At 36.4% G+C, this 22,106-nt stretch overlaps 1 long non-coding RNA gene across 1 annotated transcript in view; it reads left to right on the top strand.

Moving 5' to 3' along the window:
- Positions 1–7,976, top strand: part of LOC115296349 — a 475,474-nt gene extending 467,498 nt beyond the window's left edge. The window contains exon 7 of the long non-coding RNA XR_003910860.1: positions 7,958–7,976. This is a non-coding gene — a long non-coding RNA (uncharacterized LOC115296349). The remainder of the gene's footprint in view (positions 1–7,957) is intronic.
- The last annotated feature ends 14,130 nt before the right edge of the window (positions 7,977–22,106 follow it).

Below are 22,106 nucleotides of genomic sequence, written 5' to 3'. Positions count from 1 at the left end.
AAAACAAAAAAGACTGGCAAAAACAAATATTCGCTAGGTTATTGAACAACTAGAACTCTCCTAGGCTGCTGGTGGAAGTATAAAACAGTATCCCCACTTTGGGGAACAGTTGGGAAGGTAAATTTCCATCTGTCCCATCACCTATCAATTCCACTCCCAGGTATCGATCCAAGAAAAACTAAGTGCATTTCTACAAAATGATTTACAAAGCAATGTACATAATAACTACCTTATTCAGATTTGCTAAAAACTGGAAACATCCCGAATTACCATCAACAAGAGGATGAAAGCAAAACAAAACAGAAAAAAACCTGCCAAGTGACCAAATGGCAGAATACTACTCAGTAATAGAAAAGAGTGAAAAGCTAGTATACACAACAACATGGATGAATTTCAAATAATTGTGTTGAGCTACAGATCCTAGACACAGAAGATTTGTACACTATATATGATTCTTTTCATCTGGAGCCCAAGAATAAGCAAAGCCAATTTATAGTGATAGAGTCAGACAGTGATCACCTCTGGGATAGGAGTGAGGAAATGCCTGAAAAGGCACATGAAGGAACTTCCAGGGATGATGGAAATGTTCTTAAGTTGTTTGAGGAAGTATATACAAGTGTTCAAACTCCCCAATCTGAATACCCATACTCTGTATATTTTGTTTAATGTAAAGTATACATCAGTAACTTTGTAATATTCATAAATAGCAAAATATATAAAACAAAAAATGTGTACTTATAAATTTGGTTTAAAATAGCAACAACATTTTATGTTCAAGGCAATCTTTAGAGCTTTATACATACAAACTAACTCAGTCTTTGTGATATATTAATGAGATATTATTGTATCAACTTTACAGTTAAGGACACTGAGGCCTACAAAGTCAGAAACTTACCCAAAGTTACACAGTGAGCCAGAGGTAAGGAAGGGATTTGAAGCCAAGTAACATGAATCTAGAGCCTATATACTACTTTATGGCACCATGCTGCCTTCCACTGACTAAAAAGAAAGAGGAGGGTGAAGAAAATGTAAAAAAAAAAAAAAAAAACAAAAAACGGTGGCACCTAAATCATTAGTCTGAAAAGCATTCCTTGGTCCTTAGTTCAAGTTGGGATGGCTCAAGTTCCTGGGCTAGAATTGCTTAGGCAATGGGGATTGAGGAGGTGCCACTGGCCCTGCGTCTTGTGTGACCTCATTGCTGAGGCATGGCATGATATAGTCATTCCAGGGCATTATCTTTAGCATCAAGTCTATACCTAGGGTGTTATATTTGTATGGCCATCAAAGCCTTCGTTTTCTTAACTGTAATCTCAGGATGCCGACATCTATGCTAGAGGTAACGTGTAGCAGATACACCTAGGTGTCTGCCCAATATTCACTCTCTCCTTCTCCCTCATTAACAGACACTCTAGTTTGTTGAGAGTGGTGATATGCCTGGGGTGCCTGGGTGGCTCAGTTGATTAAGCCTCTGACTTCAGCTCAGGTCATGATCTCACAGTTCATGAGTTCAGGCCCTATGACAGGCTCTGTGTTGACAGCTCAGAGCCTGGAGCCTGTGTGGATTCTGTGTCTCCTTTTCTCTCTGTCCTTCAACCAGTCAAAACTGGTCAACAAAATTTGGAACTATTCAGTAGGTACACATGCAATTGTGTGTGTGCAGAGGTACATACATGACACATAGAAAGAGAAAGAGAGAAAGGGAAGGAGAGAGAACAAGAAATGGGAAGGATGGTAAGAAGTTTTGTTCAGGGGGAAGGAGAACATTGTAAATAAGGGGAAATTCTCTTTTAAATGACACTTATGAAATGCAAAGATGAAAATATTTTTAAGCCTCTTGTTCATAGTCTCAGGATGGCAGAAATTTAAAATTGATGGCCAATCAGAGGCTGAGTTTCAAAACTGAAAAGAAAGTTGAATAAAGTTATCATTTGATATAGCAAATTCCTGGCCTGGAAATCTCTTCCATCATTTAGGGAGAAAATTAGACTTAAAATTCACAGAAAATGAGACTTCATGCGGAAATAATGGTACAAAAAAATGAACTTCTTGTCTAAAAATAACGAATCTTTAAATGAAGAGGAATTATGAGATAAATATTAGTAACTTATTAATGTGTCTAACATAAAATCAGTGTTCTTTTCCTAGAATTCAATTTATGATATATAAAAGAAGATTGTTGCATGAAATGAGACTTAACAAAGAAATACAATCAGAGTATAATATATAACAAGCATCATTATTTATTATATTAAATAATAATATGTAAGAGGCTGTACTACAGGACATAATGGAAAAACCTGCCTTTATATTTTTTTAATGGAAGTAAATGGTGAATTAACTGAACCAGATAGATTTACAACTTCAAACTGAAACAATGTTATGGAAATTATTTTTAAATCTCAGCTTTTGATCTCTCTTTGAGTTTTTTTGGACTCATGCATCATATTATTTCTGGCTGAGGATTTTTGAAACTAAGAATATGCAGGTTTAGTCCTAGACAACAACAAATGTAGTCAAGTAACCAAGAGGTAGAACTGGAAGAAGAGGGAGTGGTTGTTGGCTAGCCAAGGTTAATATTGGAAAGTCATGATGACATCTTAAGAGCTGAGGTAGAAAAGTGGGGCATACAAGCATTATAATTAGTTTCCAATTTACTGATTGAAATACACATATCTGCTTTTGCCGTATGGTATCTTAACTATTCTCTCTCAGTTGACTCACTGTAGAGTTGTTGAGACATTAGTTCTCTGAAATTTACCGGTATCATTTATGTAGAAAAAGTAATTGACATGTTCTGTGCTTATTCCTAACTAGAAATCTAGGAATGGGCTAGAAATAAGAACACAATAAAAAGTATATACATTAAACCAATAGCTAATACCATAGTTAATGGTGCAGCAGTGGCAGGGGGCCCAAGAATCTCCAGACAAACAAGACCTTGCTCCCTGCTACTATTGGTAAACTTGGGTTTAAGTTTCCAGCTAACATGGTAAGAAAATACTGAGAAATAAAAGGTATGCCTAAAGAGAAGAGAAAAATGATCATGTGCAGGTCAATTCATTTAGCATTAGAACTAAAGGAACACAGCTAAAAATTCTTAAAATAAGGAAGACAATTCAGCACAAGGGTGAAGTAGGAGATAAATATCCAAAGTAAATTTTCTTTATGTGAGCAATAACCAGCTAGAAAATCTCATTCACAATAGTAGCCTACAATATAAAATAGCTAGGAAAAAAAAACTAGCAAAAAGAGTGACTTTTATGAAGTAAACCACGGAAGTGATTCAAAAGATATGAAAGAAGAAACAGACATGCCATGTTTACAAATGAGACTATATATTCAAGATAAATCATTTATTCACCAATCAAAATGTAAATCTTTTTAGCTTATCAAAACTGAGTCTAATATTAAACTCAATCATAAAAACAGAGATATGAGAATGGGTTATAAAATCCTGAAAAAGGAAATATTGAAGGCACATTCACACTACCAGATAATAAAATGTAATATAGAATTCTGGTGATTAAAACCATATGATATTGGCAAAGCAGTGACGAATGAAACAAAATGGATAACTTTAGAACAGACATGAGTATATAGAACATATTCCACAAGAGAGGGAATGTCACAAACCATTGAGGAAGTCTTTTTCATCTGACAAAGATGGAAAACATTAATAAGCTTCAGAGAAAAGATCCTCAGAGAAGAAAGAGAAATGGTAAATAAAAATATAAAAAGATGCTCCATCTTGTCAGTAATCCAAGAGATGTAAATTGAGGCCACATTGATTTACCTTTCTATATTCACTAGATAGGCAAGATTTAGGAAAACATACTGAATACTGGAGAAATGTGGGTCAAAGAAAAATCATATATTTTGTTGGTGTGAATATAAATTGGTATAGTCACACTGAAATTTGCATTATCCTTTAAATTTAAAGCTTACATCTCCTACAATCCAGCATTTTTCAATCCTAGATATACACTTTCATAGAAATTATTGCATGTGTGTATCCATAAATTTGTACACAAATTTTTAGAAGCAGTGTTCATGTTAGCAATAAACAAGCAAAACAATATTCATTGCGAATAGAATAAAAAATTTGAGGCACATTTACACAAGGAAGTAATATACACGAGTGAAAATAGATGGGCAAAATCATAAATGAAACTAAAAACAGTTAAGGAGAAAAAAGCAAGTCATAGAATACCACATACAACATGGTACTCTTTTTATAAAACCCCCAGATCAGCAAAATTAATTGACAAATTGTTAAGATCCTATGTGTGACAAAACTATGTTTTAAGCACAGTCATGATAAATCCAACACAAAGAGAACAAGGTTTTTCAACTTTAGCTCTCTTGACATTTGAAGCCAATAACTCTCCATTGTCGGAGAGACCACCCTATACATTATTGGATGGTGAATAGCATCCTCAGCCTCTACCCACTAGATGTCAGTTGTAAACCCCACCCAAGTTGTGACTGCCAAAATGTGTCCAAATATTGTGGAATGTCTATTGAAAGATAAAATTGTTCCCAAATGAGAATCTCTGGATAGAGGTTACCCATAGGTTTGGGACTAAGGAGCAAAGGCAGGCAGACAGTAGGGGAGGAACCCAGGGGAAAATCCCACGTTAGTGATAAGTTTCTAGTCCCTGTCTTGAGTGGTAGATTCAGCAGTGCCAGTTTATTATTATGCCTGATGACTTGCATGTTTTTTATATATCAGATAGTACATACATGATTTCAAAATTGATTGTATATGATAATGCACAGTAAAAATACTAGAATAAAATATCCCCAAATTAGCAATATACGTTTTTAGAGACAAAGGTTATCGGTTTCTAGTCTCTTCTCTATATGGTCTGTTTTCAAAAGAAAAAAAAGAACATGCAACATGCATTAGTTGTATAAAAAATATTTTTAAAACCTCTACAAATGAGTTGACAACAACTCATCATTTGTTGATAACTCATCAGCAAATGAGTTGATAATCAATCAATACTTGATTGCCATGGTAGACTATATAACACAAAGAGAATAATTTCAGAACTCATGAAAAAGTTCTTTCCTTATTTTGTTGCTTATATTTATTATACAGCTAATTTTAAGAAATAGCATTTGATCTGACAAGATACGTTCTTCTTTTGGTTGTTCTATAGCTCAGAGAGTGCTTATTAATCTAGTGTGCCTCCAGCTTTATTTTTATAAAAAATAAAAAAGGATTTGAAATTATTTAAGAATTTGCTACATTTGAAAATGCTGGCTTGGTGGGTCCCAGGCTGCGATAAAGCCTGCCGTTTGTTTAATCTGTTCTCCACCAGCAGCTGACGCACAGCATGCTCTGCTCTTTGTATTTCTAATTTTTGCTAACCCTTTGATCAAAATCTGATGATGTAAAAAACAAAACAATAGGATCAGTGGCAGTGGCAGCTAAATGAGTTCAAGAAGTTGCTTAAAGCATTGTCACAGGAATATGATTCCTTTTCTTCAAATTAGATCCAAATTCTAGATGTTAAGGGAGCGAGAATTAAATATTATTTTATTTATTCCTGGTGAGAATGTGCTGCCACAGTCCAACTGATAAATATTCGATGTGAACTCCATGGAGTCCACAATCCAAGGGTCAGCCTAGCCAATACGTACTGGACCTTCTCTTGCTATCACAGGGAAGGAGATGCTTCTTTTCCTCTATTCATGGGATACAGAACTAGATAGATTTATGGCACAAACATATGCCACCTGTTTCTATTTAACCTTCATTTTTTAAAAGAAGGCAGAACAATAGAAACCCTGGATTTGAAATAATCTCTTCCTATATAATCTAGAAAAAAATCACCTAAACTTTCTGAAACTTAGTTTCCTCAGCTGTGAAAGAGAGAAATCAGAACACCTGCCCATCTCACTCTACAGGTAATTCAGAGAATTGCTGGAGGTCGTGTCGAGGAACGTGCTTTGGGAACCATTTATATCTGCCTACCTATATCTGCATCCATATACCTATAACTTTATAGAGATGTTATGTGTAATAATTAAATAGGTGGGCTTATTGCTACTGGAGTGCTCCTATTCCAGCACAAACCATTCATTTTATTGGGGTGGGGAGTCACACAGTGTAAGGGAAACCGTTTGCTTGTTTATTTTGTATAAGTGGTCCCATTCTATATAGTTCACAGCCGCTCTCTCTTTTCCCAACAATCATCATGTTTCACTCCTACACTTTCAAAGTCTGTTGCTTGAGCAAAAGGCCAATCTCTGGCCACTCATTTCAAAGACTCCAGATACAGATATGTCTAATTCAGTATTTCTCAACCACAGCCAATTTTGTTCTTCTCTCAGGGCCATGTGACCATATCTGGAGATATTTCTGACTGTCACAACTAGGGTGGAGTTAGTACTGTCAGCTAGTGAGTAAAGGCCAGGGATGCTGCTAAACATCCTTCAGGGCCCAGGACAGCTCTGCATCCCCAACAACAAAGAATTATCTGGCCCCAATACCAATAGTGCCAAGACTGAGAAACCTCCATCCAAGTCAATATTGGGGAATTGTGAAATGATTCCATTTTTTTGGAAGTTTATTCTCCATCCCACTCATGTATCCAAGGTAACTGGTGATTAGAATGAAATTCAAATGGTCCTACTTGCTTTGACTCATTTACACCATTGTATCAAGAGGTTTGAATAGGTATATGTCTATAAGACAGTCTATCAGACAGTCTCCAGGGAACTAAGCCAACTGAACATTTTAATATTGGGTTCAACTGCAGTCAAGTAGAATTCTTCTTGGTCTAATAAATATCTCTAGCTTTCTTTTCATTGAGTCTCTTCAATTTGGTCCTTACGTTTTCGTCTGATTCTGGGTGTTTTGTTCTAAGTTTAGGCAGGAGAGCTCCTGCTTAGGGGTGAATCACTACTCCATCTTAAAGACATTCAATCAGGCAGGGTCCTCTGTTATACTGGAAGGGACTCTAATGAGCCAAAAGTCATGAAACTAAGCAGACAGTGAGGGGTGTCAGATGGTTTTCTAGGCAAATGAGGCAGTTGCTCACCTGGACTAGCAAAAGCAAAGGATCAAGAGGCTAGGGATACCCATATCACTTTAACACCATAGACAAGAACCTTGGGAGATTATCACTTTCTGGTATATTTAGAAGAAAATGTCTCCCTGTAATTACTGATACACAATATAGAATAATAAAATAGTTAGAAGAGTCAATGTTATATAGCAAATAAGACACCACCCAAAGCAGTCTTCATTTTATTCTTATTTACCATTACATAGTAATGTTTTTATTAGGCTGGTAATATGATACCACAAGATGACCTACTACAAATGTAATTATATATTTTAAAATAGCTCTCTTAAATTCCACTGGAATTTGGAAATCAATTTCAAAGAAATGCATCCAAAGAAAAATCATTACTGATTCTCATAGGAAGATAATAGTTTCTTTTCCCCTTTTCCTTTCATATCTCCTTGACATTGACAGTGTGACTAATGTACTCAGTGGTATGAGAAATCCTCAAGGCAATGACATCACAACATGTAATTTTTCCCTTGTGTACTCAGGAAAGTCAAAGTTCTCTTGTACACTTAGAGAATCAAAAAGCCTAACTTGAAATGGGAATAGTATCCAAAATAAACAAGCTGTATTATTCTCTTTCCTCTTCAATCAATCCAGCCTTTTCCCCCGTAGTTTTAAAGTTTGGAATTAGGTTGTCATAATAGACTGACTTTCATTTTTAATTAGGCAGTGATTTAGAAAAGAAAGAATGAAAGAAGAAACTTGCTGTGTATTAAAATCATTGATGTGTAGTTTTCTTTGGGTTCTGGTGTTTGATGAAGCGCCTTACATTGGTTTTTTTGTTGCCAGCAACTGAAATACCTACTAATGCTTTCTGGATTTAAAAGAACTGCACAGCATTGACTACATATGTTTACCATTATCCACAGAACTGTCAGACCCTTTATTCCAGTGGAGGCATGCATGGAAATAGGCCAGAACGCGAAGGAACACAGTTCCGGTAGTGAAATTAGCAACTGGACAACATTCCCAGGGAAGTGGCTGAGTTCAGTTCTGGCAAAAATCCCATTGCTGCTGGTACAAAAAACAAAAAACAAAAAGAGGAAAAGAAGCAGCCGCAGAAGAAGAAGAAGAAAATAAATAAAGGAAAGGAAAGGAAAAGTAAAAGAAAAAAGAAAAACACAAAGGCTAAAATTTATCTGGGGGAACAAAAGGGAAGAGAATATAAATAATTTGCACAGCCTATCAAAAAAATAATCCTGATAATTCTTTTCATTTATGCTAAATCTTTGGTTATTGGGTGACTTCTAATTTTGAAATGGGAAGATGCTTTTCTGAACCCCAATTATTCATGAAGGTTTCTTTTCACCTTCGAAGATAATTTTAGGAGTTTATCTCCTTATGGTGGTCACAGGGTTTAAAAGCCATCATTATGGTTGAATTAAAATTCACAAATTGTTTTTATTTCCCCCAAATTGTATCCATTAACCAAACCAACTATGGTGAAATAGAAAAAAAAGTCAGTTTTTCAGTATAATTTGTAAAATGTTGGTAGGGGTAACTTAAAACTTGGATAAATCAGTAAACTTATGGTATTTCTTTAATGGTCAGTTAGGTTGCTAGATAACATGAATGTATTTGTGAAATACTGCTGCCTATTCAAAATCTTAAGGAAGGAATTTTGATATCACAAAGCTTGTTGGGGACCAGGCAAAATCCATAATTATGCAAATCTGTATAACCATAAAACAAAAATGTATCTTGGCCTTTCAGATTCAGTGAAAAATACTATGTGTAATTTATTGTATATATGTTACTCTAGCAGCAATTGCTGAAATAGGCTTTATTGTTCCTTAAAAGGTAAAGAAATTGAGGCATTAAGACTCATGTGAGCATTATTTGCAGAGCTAGAATTTGAACCCAACTCTGAATCTGAACCCACATTGTAGACTCAATCAACCCATTTCTTCTTTCTGGACCCACAGCTGGACTTCAGTTCTTCCCCTCCCTGATAGGTAGATACGGCCATATGACCAAGTTCCAGACATTGGGATATAAATGGAAGCAATGTTTACCATTTCAGGACTGGTCTATCTATAAAATCCTTCATGCAGTTCTTGTGCTATTTCGCATTCCACTGCTTTGAGGCAAATTTGCATGGACATCTTGGATAGGTTGAATATGACAGAGGCACAGGAAAAAGGTCCTGTGTGCCTGTATCTCCCCTTTGAGAAAAGTGCCATCTGCCAATCAGACACTTGTATTTTGGAATTTATATAAATAAGGAATACACTTCTATTTTTATGAATAAGTATACATTTGGGGCTTTGTTACAGCAGCTAACATTACTTTGCCTGCATAAAGTATTACCTGTTCATAATAATAACAGGTCTTCATACTGAAAAGACCTAGAGAAGTCCATACAAAAGGGAAAAGCTGTAGATGACTGTTAAATAGGGATCTGAAGAGAAGATATGTGAAGGAACAAGGAAACACTTCATCAACCCTTTTAAAGAAACTTCTATTCATCTTTTATTTTTTAAAGTAATCAACAAACATCTCAACAACCTGGTTTAGTCATAAAATCAACTAATTGATATTTGAAAATTGGATATTCGCTGTGAAGTCCAGTACTATGTACACAGAGATGTTCAATAATCATTTTTTCAACCACCCCTCTTTAAAATTATTTTTATTTTATATATTTTATTTGAAAAACTCAGAAAGCAAGGGAAAAGAAAGCAAGAAGCTCCATTATACCTCAGTGGGAATCATTTAATTTAGAGCAAACAGGAGTTGTTTACAATTAGGTAAAATTTTCAGACTCCTTGGGGTATTACACTTCATTTCTATAAATTCTGGTGATCAGGAATGAAATGAAACTTGTCTAAAAATCAACATTAATGTGATGAGGTTTCAGAGTAGTTATGTTTGTTTGAAAAAAAAATCCCTTAAAGTTTACATTTTTGTGCATCTATCTTTTCTCATAAAAGGAAAAAAATGTATTTAAAGGAGCCTTTTGGATAATGCTAAAGCTTTGTAGAATTGTCATAAAAATATTATATGATCTAAAAACTAAGTCTTAACATCTGCAAGGAAAATAAAATCGTTTTAAGTGGAGCTGGGACAGTGGAGCAAAGCCTGCCTCTCCGCCAGCTGTCCAAATCCAGGCCCATTCTGGTCCGGCATTGATCTCTGAGGATCCCATGTGCTGGCATCTCTGGAAGAGAAGACCCTTAAGCATGGTGAGTGAATTGTTTCAAAGTTCCAGAAAGAAGGCAGTGAAATAGAGTGGAAAGATCACACATTCTAAAATGAAAGACACCTGCTATTTCTACTTGTTAGCTCTTTAGCTTTGGTTAAGTCATTAGATATCTCTAATTCTGAGTTGCGGTTTATCTACCAAAGGGAATAATACTAAATACCGTGAACAGCTTTGGTGAGACTTATCAATAATATAAAAGGAGCATCTTATAGATAATAACTGGAAGTGGTTGCTGTCATTGTTGCAGCATAGTCCAATCTTACAGCACTGTTCTGTCTCCAGGGGAGGTAAGCTGACAAGCCTTGGCTGGAAGGCTCCAATCTATAGTCTAAGGGTCAGACTAAGGTTTTAGTTCAAGTAGGGAAAATTGGCATAGAAACACATAGAAAACAGATGTTCAGTCATAAGGATAGAGAGAAGATTTCAGGGAGCATGTAAAGCCACTCCAGGATCATAAGGTACTAGATTTATGACAGTGTGATTGCTTCTAGACCTTAGTCACTAGGAATAGAACTCCCAGTGTATGGACAGCTGGGGACAGGACTGTCTCAAGAACTGCCAACGCTGGGACTTCAGGTTACAACTATACAATGTCTGCATCTATATGAGTTTGAGGCAGGCAGGGACTGAAAGTTGTTATGAAAAGTAAGCCATGATCCTGAATTTTTTTTGCTTTATTTTTATATCAATTCAACTATAAACCATTTTCAAATTCTTATTTACAACCATGAGAAATAATTTTTTTAATATTTTAATTATTTTTTTATAGAGAAAGAAAGAGTACACGTGGAGAAGACAGAGAGAGAGGGAGACACAGAATCTGAAGTAGGCTCCAGACTCTGAGCTGTCAGCACAGAGCCCAATGTGCAGCTCGAACTCATGAGCTATGAGATCATGACCTGAGCTGAAGTTGGATGCATAACTGACTGAGCCACCCAGGTGCCCCAAGAAAAATTTTTCATTTCTTTCAAGTACAGGGTTGTATTATGAGATCTGAACCTCTGTGTCTCCTAATTTCTAAATTATTTATGATCCTCATTGCATTTCTCCTTAAATGATATTTATTTGTGTATTTAACTTCATTTGCCTACTCAAATAGCTTTTGAAGGTAGAGAATGTGGTGAGGCGCCTGGGTGGCTCAGTTGGTTGAGTGTCTGACTTCAGTTTAGGTCATGATCAGCTCAGGTCATGATCTCATGGTTTGTGGGTTCGAGCCCCACGTCGGGCTCTGTGCTGACAGCTCAGAGCCTGGAGCCTGCTTCAAATTCTCTGTCTCCCTCTCTCGGCCCCTCCATCACTCATGCTGTTTCTGTCTCAATAATAAACATAAAAATTTTTAAAAAATGAAGGTAGAGAATGTGTCTTACTGTCCTCAGTCAATGTCTCATAAGAAAACAAATGGCACCCTCCAGCAAGACAACTGAGTCATATAAAATGAGGGACTATTTACAAGATATGAGCAAGGCTCAGGAAAATCAATAAAGGACACTGCAGTACTCTGGGCCTAACAATATTGGGAAGCTACTACCACCCATAGGGCTAAAGAGACAAGGAAAGGAGAGAGTAGGGGTCATATGATTGAGATTGTGGCCTTAGTAGAGGTTCAATACCCTGGCCCCATGCCTTCTCAACTCTAACTTTCTCCCATTGTCTCTCATTGGCCAAATCCAACCAGAAACCAGAGGGCAAAGGTAGAAAAAAAAAACCCATACTTTTCTCCTTTTAAAAATCTCTTATGGTGGGGGTGCTCAGCTGGCTCAGTGCATAAAATGTGTGACTCTGGATCTCAGGGTTGTGAGTTCAAGCCCCACCAATAGCGTGGAGCCTACTTAAAAATAAAATTTTAAAAATAAAGAAATAAATAAAGATAAGAATCTCTTACAGATGCTGAACTTTATGCTTTATTAGTTTATAAAGGCAAAAACAAAAAAAATTCCACTAAATTACACTGCTGACATTGTCTCTTCATTAAGCCTCTTCATATAAATCCCTTACCCTCCCTTTCCTTTCTCCCTTCCTTCTTTTCATCCTACTACCTTCCTTCCCTTCTTCCTTCCTCCAATGGAAACTCAGTCTCATGGGGGTCAGAGATGTAAACTGATGCTATTCAATAGGATGAAGTCTTTAAATGGAGGTACCCAGATGTGTACAAAAGGCTATGAGAACAGCGAAGAGTTGTCCTAAGACGGCCACAGGGAATCAGAGAGGTTGATGCAGGACCTGCTCTTGAAAGAGAATTCCAAATATGTCAAAATGAGAAGGGGAAGACTGCTAAGGTGCTGGTCAACCACAAAGGACTTACTGCTGTTTCGCTTACCTCTGTGCTCAATCATGGGATGTGTCAGCAGAGTTCAGGGACAGCCCCTAGCGACAATCACTTCTAAGGTTCCCTAACTCCAGTAAGAGGGAGAGAGGACACAGGGATGAGCGTCTCTAGCTGAAGAATACTTGACTCCAGAAGTCAGCTTTCACTACGGACCTCCTAAGGTTGGATATGGATATGATTAGGGTCTGCAATAAGTGACATCTGTTTGCTCTGACCTTTGGGTAATGTGGCGTTTCTTTCTCTGGGGCAGATGCTAGAAAGGTGTTTATTGTGAGTTGACAGGGGTCTTGGTGGGTGGTGAGGTGTGAGTCAAAATTCGACTATGCATTTTGGCATTTTTGTCTACAGATGTTTCTCAGATGTTTGTGGGCGGGCGTGTCTTTAAATAAAGAAATACTAAATGTATGTTTCTTTTGTAGAGGAAAGGAAAAATACACTTAAAAGCTTGGCCCTTTTATGCCTTCAATGGCACTCTAGTTTCATGGCCAGATTAGAATTAGTTATTCCACATATTTTCTGAAGTGAAAATTTGATTATTTAAGGGAAAAAAATCATGTTAGTTTGAAATTAACATGCTGATGAAGAACTTGAAACAGGGCCATGGAGAAAGTATGGGAAACTTCATTAGGTACCAGATACTAGTTTTATGTAGTCTAGCTTTCCTTCATCCTTCCGATGTAGCCTTCCCCATACTCATGCCAAAAAAACCTGGATTTTCTAAGGCTCAATCCCAACTCCAAATGTCCACTGCAGTAAGAGTTATGAGGGGGTCTTCTGAATTCACAACATATACCTATTTATTATACCATGGAAATCATATCTTCCATTGTAGATGCTGATTTTATAATATTAGAGAGAGAGAGTGATCTTGAGGTATTTAACTTTTAATTTCTTCAGAATTATGTTGAAATATAAAAAAATTGATTTTCAAAAGTAAGAAAATCAAAGCATGCTTTTTAGATTATATTTCTCTTTACTTTTACTTTAAAAAAGAAAGGCAACTAAAAGAAAAATAAAATAGTCCATTTTGGTTTTGTTTCCCAGAAATGAAAGTTTTAAGAGAAGTTTCTCAAGTTTCTGAAGAAATTCTATAACTTTTAGTTTGAAAAATCTATTTGAAAAACTTTACAAACAGATAAGAAACTCCTTATAGAGTTGATTAATATGCTTAGTGAATAAATGGAAAAATATTGATGATGGAATGAGCCTGGAAACTAAGAGCTTAAACATTATATGGAGTTTTCCTGCTTCATATCAAAACTTCTTAAAATAATGTTTTCGACAGATGCTTACTTTGACCTCAACTTGTTAGCAGTTATATGGAATTTACCCCCCCAAAAAATTATTTTCAAAATAAGTTTGTTTTGTATGGTTGACTTTTTCAAATTAGCTCACTTAAAATTCATAAACCTTAATGACTATCTTAACAAGAAAGGAATATTTTATGTAATGCTGCAGCTTAAAAAACAAACAAAAAGCTGATGAATGATTATAAGGATGGTTGCAAAATTCTAAGACTTCTTGTTTCATTTGTAAGTGGCTACGTTCTGATATGGATATAAAAACTGTTTCTTCAACTTAGCTATTATATAGACCTATACTGTAGGTCTTCCACAAAAATAAAACCAAGAAATGTGAAATGTGAAAACCCTCACAAGATTTGCTTACAGTCTTGATTTTCTTCCCCCTAGTCAGGATAGCATGTTTCAGCAAACCCAGAGAACAGAACCACCTTAAAATATTTAAGGTACATGATTTCTTCCTTTTAATTCATTGTTACACTAATGACTGACTTGTTTCAATGTCTTATGGAAAGTAGGCCTGTCTTTACTCATATTTGGGGACTTCACAGAGTCTAATTGTCAGTAACTGTTGCTCAGTCAGAAAGTTGCATGTTATTTCTTATTTTCCTTTTTTTTCCTGGGTCTTATCCCTCTTCTCCCATCTTTTTCCTCATTTCTTATCTACTTGGAGGGAAAATTTTTGGTAAATAAAGCTCTATTTTTTTCCTTACCCAAAAAGTATTCAGCAAAAGGTCCTGCAAAGAGGTAACTTGGCTTTACTGTTAATGTAGCAGGATGCCCATCAGTGTTTATGAGGTTCAGTATTACATGTTGGTCCAGTATTTTCAAGGCAAATGTGTCAATCAAGATAGGGTAGGTTATGTTGTGGAAGCAAACAACTCAGCAATCTCAGAGGCTAAAAAGAACACAGGTTTATGTCTTGCCTGCACTATATGCCCAAAGCAGATTGATGGGAAGTTCTGTTCCCCAGATCCAGACCGACAGGTACTCCTCATCATGGAACACTTTCTTTTCATTGCAGGAAAATGAGAACATGGGGAATTGAAGCCATTGTCCTGGAAGAGATGTATGTCAGTTCCCCTCCATTTTGTTGGTCAGAATAAGGGACATAGTCATGCTTACCTTCAAGTGGACAGGGATTGAAATTCTCTACATTCCCGCAAGTAAGGAGAAATATTAATATTACCACAGTAAGTCTGGGATTGGGGGGGGGTTGTTTTTGTCTAAACTGACCCTATAAAAAAATAAAATGATCTGAAATAAAAATTACTGTCTTTCATGTAATAAGCATTCAATGAATATTTATGTGGCAGTTTCTTAGTTTTTTATTGCTATATAACAAATAAGAACAAATTTAGCAGCTTAAAACAACATCCATTTGCATGGAGGAGGGTACTTGCTGGGATGAGCACTGGAATGGAAACCAACTTGACAATAAACTATATTTTTAAAAATAAATTAATTTTTAAAAAAACACTCATTTATTAATTCACAGTTCTGTAGGCCCAAAGTTCAGCATGGTATGACTAGGTTCTCTGTTCATAGCATGTGAAGCTATAATCATGACGTTGGCCAGCCTGGCTGTCAGCACAGAGCATAATGCAGGGCTTGAGCCCATAAACCCTGAGCCACCCAGGCGCCTCTTGACCCATACTTTTAGGGCTGCTACGTTTAAGTCAGGCCTACCCAGATGATCTCTATATTTTAACACCAACTGATTTGGGGTCTTAATTACAACTGCAAAATCTCTTTTGCATAAAGAGTAACATAATCATAGGAGCAATATATTATCATATTTACAGGTTCCATGGACACTCTGAGAGAGGAGATTTTATAAAGGTGAGGATTATTAAGGGTCTTTTTATTTATTTTTAATTTTTTAAAGTTTATTTATTTTGAAAGAAAGAGAGAGCGGGCGCACACACGAGCATGAGTAGGGGAGGGGAAAGAAAGCGAGAGAGAGACTCCAAGCAGGCTCCATGCTGTGAATGAAGAGCCCAATGTGGGGCTTGAACCCACAAACCATGAGTTCATGACCTGAGTAGAAACCAAGAGTCAGACGCTTAACCAACTGAGCCACCCAGATAAAGTAATGAATCATTGAATAATACTCCTGAAACCAATATTCACTGCGTGGTAACTAACTAGATAATTTGAAGGAAGCCATGAACCATCTCTGTCTCAGTTTCCATAATTGTAAAATGGGAGTATTATTTCCTGCTCTGCAAACCCCAGAGAGTAGTTGTGAGACTTAAATGAGATTATGTGAACGCACTTTGTAAACGTTAAAGATCAACACAAATGCAAGTTATTATTATTTTGTTTGAATTTAATTTTGCTTCTGAGGGCCTGTGAGACCAGCTCTTTTAAAAACAATGCTGGAAGACAAGGCAGGCATAGGGGTGGAGGAAGGGCCTTGAGAGACAGGCTTTTTGGCTTTCTATCCTCACAGAACACAAATTTGATGAGCTAATCGTAAAATAAGTGAAAGCATATGCTACACATTTCTTTTTTTAATGCATGAAATAGGTGTAAAATTTTAGAGGATCACATTGGCAAGAGGTTTTTGGCCTCTGCTCTATACAATGATAATAATACATTACCATATATTTATGTGGTGTTTTCTACAGGAACTGAAACACTTTATATAGACAGTACTGTTCCTCTTCTGACTATGACAGTGAGGTAGTAGCAGATGTAAAGCATTTATCCATGTATGAAGTTAGCATATAGACAAGACCATTCCAGAACACAGGACCCCAAAGCCACACATAACTACTTTCTTTTTTCCCTCTGATTTACGATATCTTCCTCAGTTAACGAATAGTCCAGGACTTTTACAAAACCCAAGCCCACATTATTAGCACATGCCTACTCCACATTTTTATACTAAGGTTGAACATCAGAATAATTGCATGTTTCCAGTTAGACATTCTCATTTTGCTATAGGCATCAAATAAATAAGAGTTCAAATTGATTGAATGAATTCTATGAAGACTTTGAATTTACCAGCTTATACACAAGTACACTATGTGATTGTCAGACACCCACTTATGTCTTGAGAGGACTAAATCCTCTGGTCCAAATACATTATCTTTGATCTGAATCCATTATGAAGGACACTACCCAAACTGGTGTAGCCACTCTAGAAAACTGTAAGGATGGTCCTCAAAATTTAAAAATAGAACTACTCTATGAGGCAGAAATTGCAATAGTAGGTATTTACCAAAAAAATACAAAAATTCAAATTTGAAGAGGCACCTGCACCATGATGTTTATAGAAGCATTATCAACAATAGCCAAACTATGGAAAGAGCCCAAATGTCCATCAACTAATGAATGGATAAAGATGTGGTATATGTGTGTACATATATATATGTGTGTGCTTATATATGCACACATGCGTGTGCGTGCGCGCACACACACACACACACACAATGGAATATTACTCAGCCATCAAAAAGAATGAAATCTTGCCATTTGCAATGATGTGGATGGAGCTAGAGTGTATCATGCTAAGCAAAATAAGTCATTAGAGAGGAACAAACACCATATGATTTCACTTGTATCTGGAATTTAACAAACAAAACAAATGAACATATGGGAAGGAGGAAAAAAGAGAGAGGAAAATAAACCATAAGAGACTCTCCATGATAGAGAACAAACTGAGGGTTGAGGTGGGAGATGGGCTAGATGGGTGATGGGTACTAAGGAAGGCACTTGTTACAATGAGCACTGGGTGTTGTATATAAGTAATGAATCACTGAATAATACTCCTGAAACCAATATTCACTGCATGGTAACTAACTAGAATGTAAATAATTTTTTTTTAAGGACACTACAAGAGGTACCTGGGTGGTTCAGTTGGTTAAGAATCCGATTTCAGCTCAGGTCATGATTCATGGTTCATGAATTCAAGCCCCGTGTCAGGCTCTGTGCTGACAGCTCAGGGCCTGGAGCTACTTCAGATTCTGTGTCTTCCTCTCTCTCTGTCCCTCCCCCGCTTGTGCTCTGTCTCTCTCTCTCTGTCTCTCTCTCAAAAATAAGTATTAAAAATTTTTTTAAATAGAGAAATACAAAAGGACACTACAAAGAATGTTTTGAATAAGCTCATCACTTATGGAAATATACTCTCAACATCATTTAAACTTTATTTTCTCTTCAGTACTTTCTCATTATCCCATACAGGTTGTAATCTAGATTTTTTTTCCAATGAAAGCTACACAAGAGAAAATGGTTTTTAACATGCAACCTGAGAAAGGAGGTTAGTTTTAAGGAAGAACATTCTGACAATAATAGCTGCTCAATATTGCAACTTAAATTGATCTTGTGATTTGCTACCCAGGAGGACTTTAAGGTCTATGGCATTGGTCCTGGTGTGAGCCTAGAGATGAATTTGGGATGAATTTTTCATGGCTACTCTCTGTGATTCTCAAATTCTTTTTTTTTTTTTTTCATTTTTCTTCTTCTTCTTCTTCTTCTTCTTCTTCTTCTTCTTCTTCTTCTTCTTCTTCTCCTTCTCCTTCTCCTTCTCCTTCTCCTTCTCCTTCTCCTTCTCCTTCTCCTTCTCCTTCTCCTTCTCCTTCTCCTTCTTCTTTTTAAGAAAGGAAGACTGCCACATGCAGCACCTCATTTGGATGTGTCTGGAGTCTTGAAAGCTTGATTACCCTACCTTTTCCTACAAATGGGCCTTGGGAGCTTGTTTGGAGGCTCTAGAAGGGGAGTGCAGCTAATTGTAAACCCTTGACAGAAGAACGGTCCTCCTCTATTTGGGGAAGTTCATCCTCTTCCACTAAGCATACAGCTTAGGGAGGGATGCACATGGAGCAAGGAGGAAGGAAGGAGACACCCAGGTCAGCCAAATCAACCCTGGCCATCAAGAGACTAACAGATGTCACAGACAGATTACCATTAGATCCTCTCTAATTCATATTCCTTTCTTTGAGTACTTAGGCTGAACTTAGAAGGACCACCATCTCCTCTAAATTTTATATCTAAAATAATCTTAAGATTTTATTTGTTACTTTAAAATCACAATTCTCCCCTCCCCAAACCATGGTCTCGAGGTTTGAGATTCCTAGTCTGTTCTTTCACCTGATGGATTTGTTTTCTCCTAGTTCTCACATTTCTGACCTTTGACACCAGAAAACCAAGCTTGCACTAGATTTTGCAAGATTGTCGCAAGGAGAAAACTACTCTGGGGACATAGATTGATAACCTGCCTGCTCTTGGTTGTCATCTGGGTCCCATTCACTGTAACCAAAAACAGGTGTCCTCTGTGACTCAGTAACTAAATAAAACTATCAAATCTAGTGACACATTCTTTAAAATAGAGATAGTAATACTTTTCTTTAAATAATTTTTAATGTTTTTTATTTATTTTTGAGAGACAGAGAGAGACAGCACAAGCAGAGGAGGGTCAGAGAAAGAGAGGGAGATACAGAATCCAAAGCAGGATCCAGGCTCTGAGCTAGCTGTCAGCACAGAGCCTGATGCAGGGCTTGAACCCACGAACCGTGAGATCATGACCTGAGCCGAAGCCAGATGCTGAACAAACTGAGCCACCCAGGCGCCCCGGTAATACTTTTATTATTGACTAAAAAGTACACACCAACAGTTAGAAACATCCAAAATGTTAGATCATTTAATTTCTGAAGCTGTGACAAATTTTGTGGGATTTGTCTTATACTTCCTAGTTTTCTAAAATTTCAAATACCATTTAGATGCTTAACAATAAGAGGATCAATTTAAAGCTCTCTTTTTTATTGAAGTATAATTAAAATATAATGTAATATTAGTTTCAGAAATACAGCATATTAATTCAACAGTTGTATATATTATTCAGTGCTCACCAATATAAGTGTAGTCACTGTCACTATACACCATTATAATATTATTGACTATATTTCCTATGCTGTACTTTTCATCTGCATGATTTCTTTATTTTATAACTGGAAGTTTGTACCTTTTAATTCCCTTTGTGTTTTTCACCCTCCCCAAACCTGCCTCCTCTCTGGAAGTTTGTTCTCTATTTAAGAGTCTGTTTTTGAGTGTTTGGTTTGTTTTTTGATTTCACATATAAGTGAAATCATATAGTATTGGTCTTTCTCTGCCTGACTTATTTCAATTAGCATAATACTCTCTAGGTACATCTGTGCTATCACAAATGGCAAGATTCCATTCCTTTTTATGGCTATGTAAAACTCCATCATATATATGTACATTCTTTATACATTCATCTATCGATGAACACTCAGACTGCTACCATATCTTGGTTATTGTAAATAATGCTGCTATAAATATAGGAGTGTAATTGTCTTTTCATATTAGTGTTTACACTTTCTCTGGATAAATGCCCAGTAGTGGAATTACTGGATCATATGGTATTTCTATTTTTTAATTTTTTGAGGAATCACCCTACTGTTTTCCACAGTGACTGCACCAATTTACATTCCCATGGATAGTGCACAAGAGTCCTTTTTCTCCACATCTTCATTAATCTTTGTTATTTCTTGTCTTTTTGGTAGTAGCCATTCTGATTGGTGTGAGGTGATACTTCACTGTGGTTTTGATTTGCATTTCCCTGAGGATTAATGTTGAACATCTTTTCATGTGTCTCTTGGCCACCTGTATGTCTTCCTTGGAAAGCTCTCTCTTTTCAATAGCAAGTTTCTAATCTTACACATTCATATGCAACTGTTTAGAAATGACAGTAGGACTCATAAGTTTCAGATATGAGTAGAGTTTGACTAGTAATGAATCCTAATAATGTGACAGAATCTCAGATAACAGGTCATTTCTTTTTTTTTTTTTCCTATGCTAAGGCTAGACATACAGCAAGATTTTTTAAAGTGAATTTATAGTTAATTAACTTTGGAAAAGAAAATATAATAAAAAGACCACCCAGATGAGATCCCTTAAATAACTTGTTAAAAATATTTATATACTAAATTGAAATCCAGAGACAGTTCTAGTTATTTTTGAGATTGCTTGTTTACTTGTTGGTTCAAAAAAATCAAGAACAGATAATAGTGACTTCCCAAATTACTCATATAGCTATACAATATTTAGTAATCTAAAGATATTGTATGTAGGGCACAAATCAAGTTCTATAGGTTGTAATTCCAAGATAACATGACAATAGTGTAGAAAACATGGACTGCTTAGGCACGTAATAAAATACAAAGCAATGAATGATTAATTCTATCTTACATCTTACTCTATCTTACATGAAATATACTATCAACCCCCCCACTCCTTCCTGACACCCACAGATTCAGCTCCCCAACATATGAAGGTATAAAGAGATAAATTGAGAAGACCGGCATGGCTTGGAAAACCTGGAGTGTCCAGCTCCAAAATCCTCTCCTGCCTTCCTGGACCTCTGTAGAATTCTTTTCAAATAAAAATGATGGTGTCAAGGGCACCTAGGTGGCTCAGTCAGTTGAGCATCCAATTCTGATTTCAGCTGAAGTCATGATCTCAGGGTAATGGGACCAAGCCCCACATTAGATTTTGTGCTAAGTGTGGAGCCTGCTTAAGATTCTCTCTGTCCCTCTCCCTGATTGCACTCTCTCTCTTTCTCTCTAATTAAAAAAATATATATACCAAATGAGTCAATTTGATCACATTGATGACTTCTAAGCTAAGCTGTGCATCTTTTTTTTTTTTTTTTGTAATTTCTTTGATGCCTCCATCTTAGTCCCCAGCAGATTTAAGAATCTTCTGGTTCCTGAGTGTTTTGATATTTTATGAGCATAAAGTATTATTGCTTTATTGTACTTCCTTTAGCCAAGAAGACTGGAGGAAGCAGAGGATGGCAAGACAAATTCTGAATCTATATCACTCGCTAGGGCAAGGCCACTGACACAAGCATGTTGACTCTGCTCACATGAGCAGCCTTGCAAATGAGCTCTGACTATAGAAGTGTCATTGCCTATTTTACAAGTGGGAAATGCTTTCAGGTGCCCAGACTCCACAGGGTGTGTTTCATATTTAATTCTATCAAGAACCATAGGTGGTGTATTACTCTATTTTACATAAATGGAAACCGAGGCTCTGAGAAAATGAGAAACTTGCCCAGAGGAAGCTGTGATTAAATGTTAATCTGTCTAGAAAGCTCACACCCTTGAGTTTATTCTTTCTTTCAAGCTACTTGAAGAATCAATTGTAAAATTTCCCTT

Source organism: Suricata suricatta, chromosome 7 (assembly GCF_006229205.1).
Source record: "Suricata suricatta isolate VVHF042 chromosome 7, meerkat_22Aug2017_6uvM2_HiC, whole genome shotgun sequence".
NCBI classification, from domain to species: domain Eukaryota; kingdom Metazoa; phylum Chordata; class Mammalia; order Carnivora; family Herpestidae; genus Suricata; species Suricata suricatta.
This window is presented reverse-complemented; position numbering and strand designations above follow the sequence as displayed.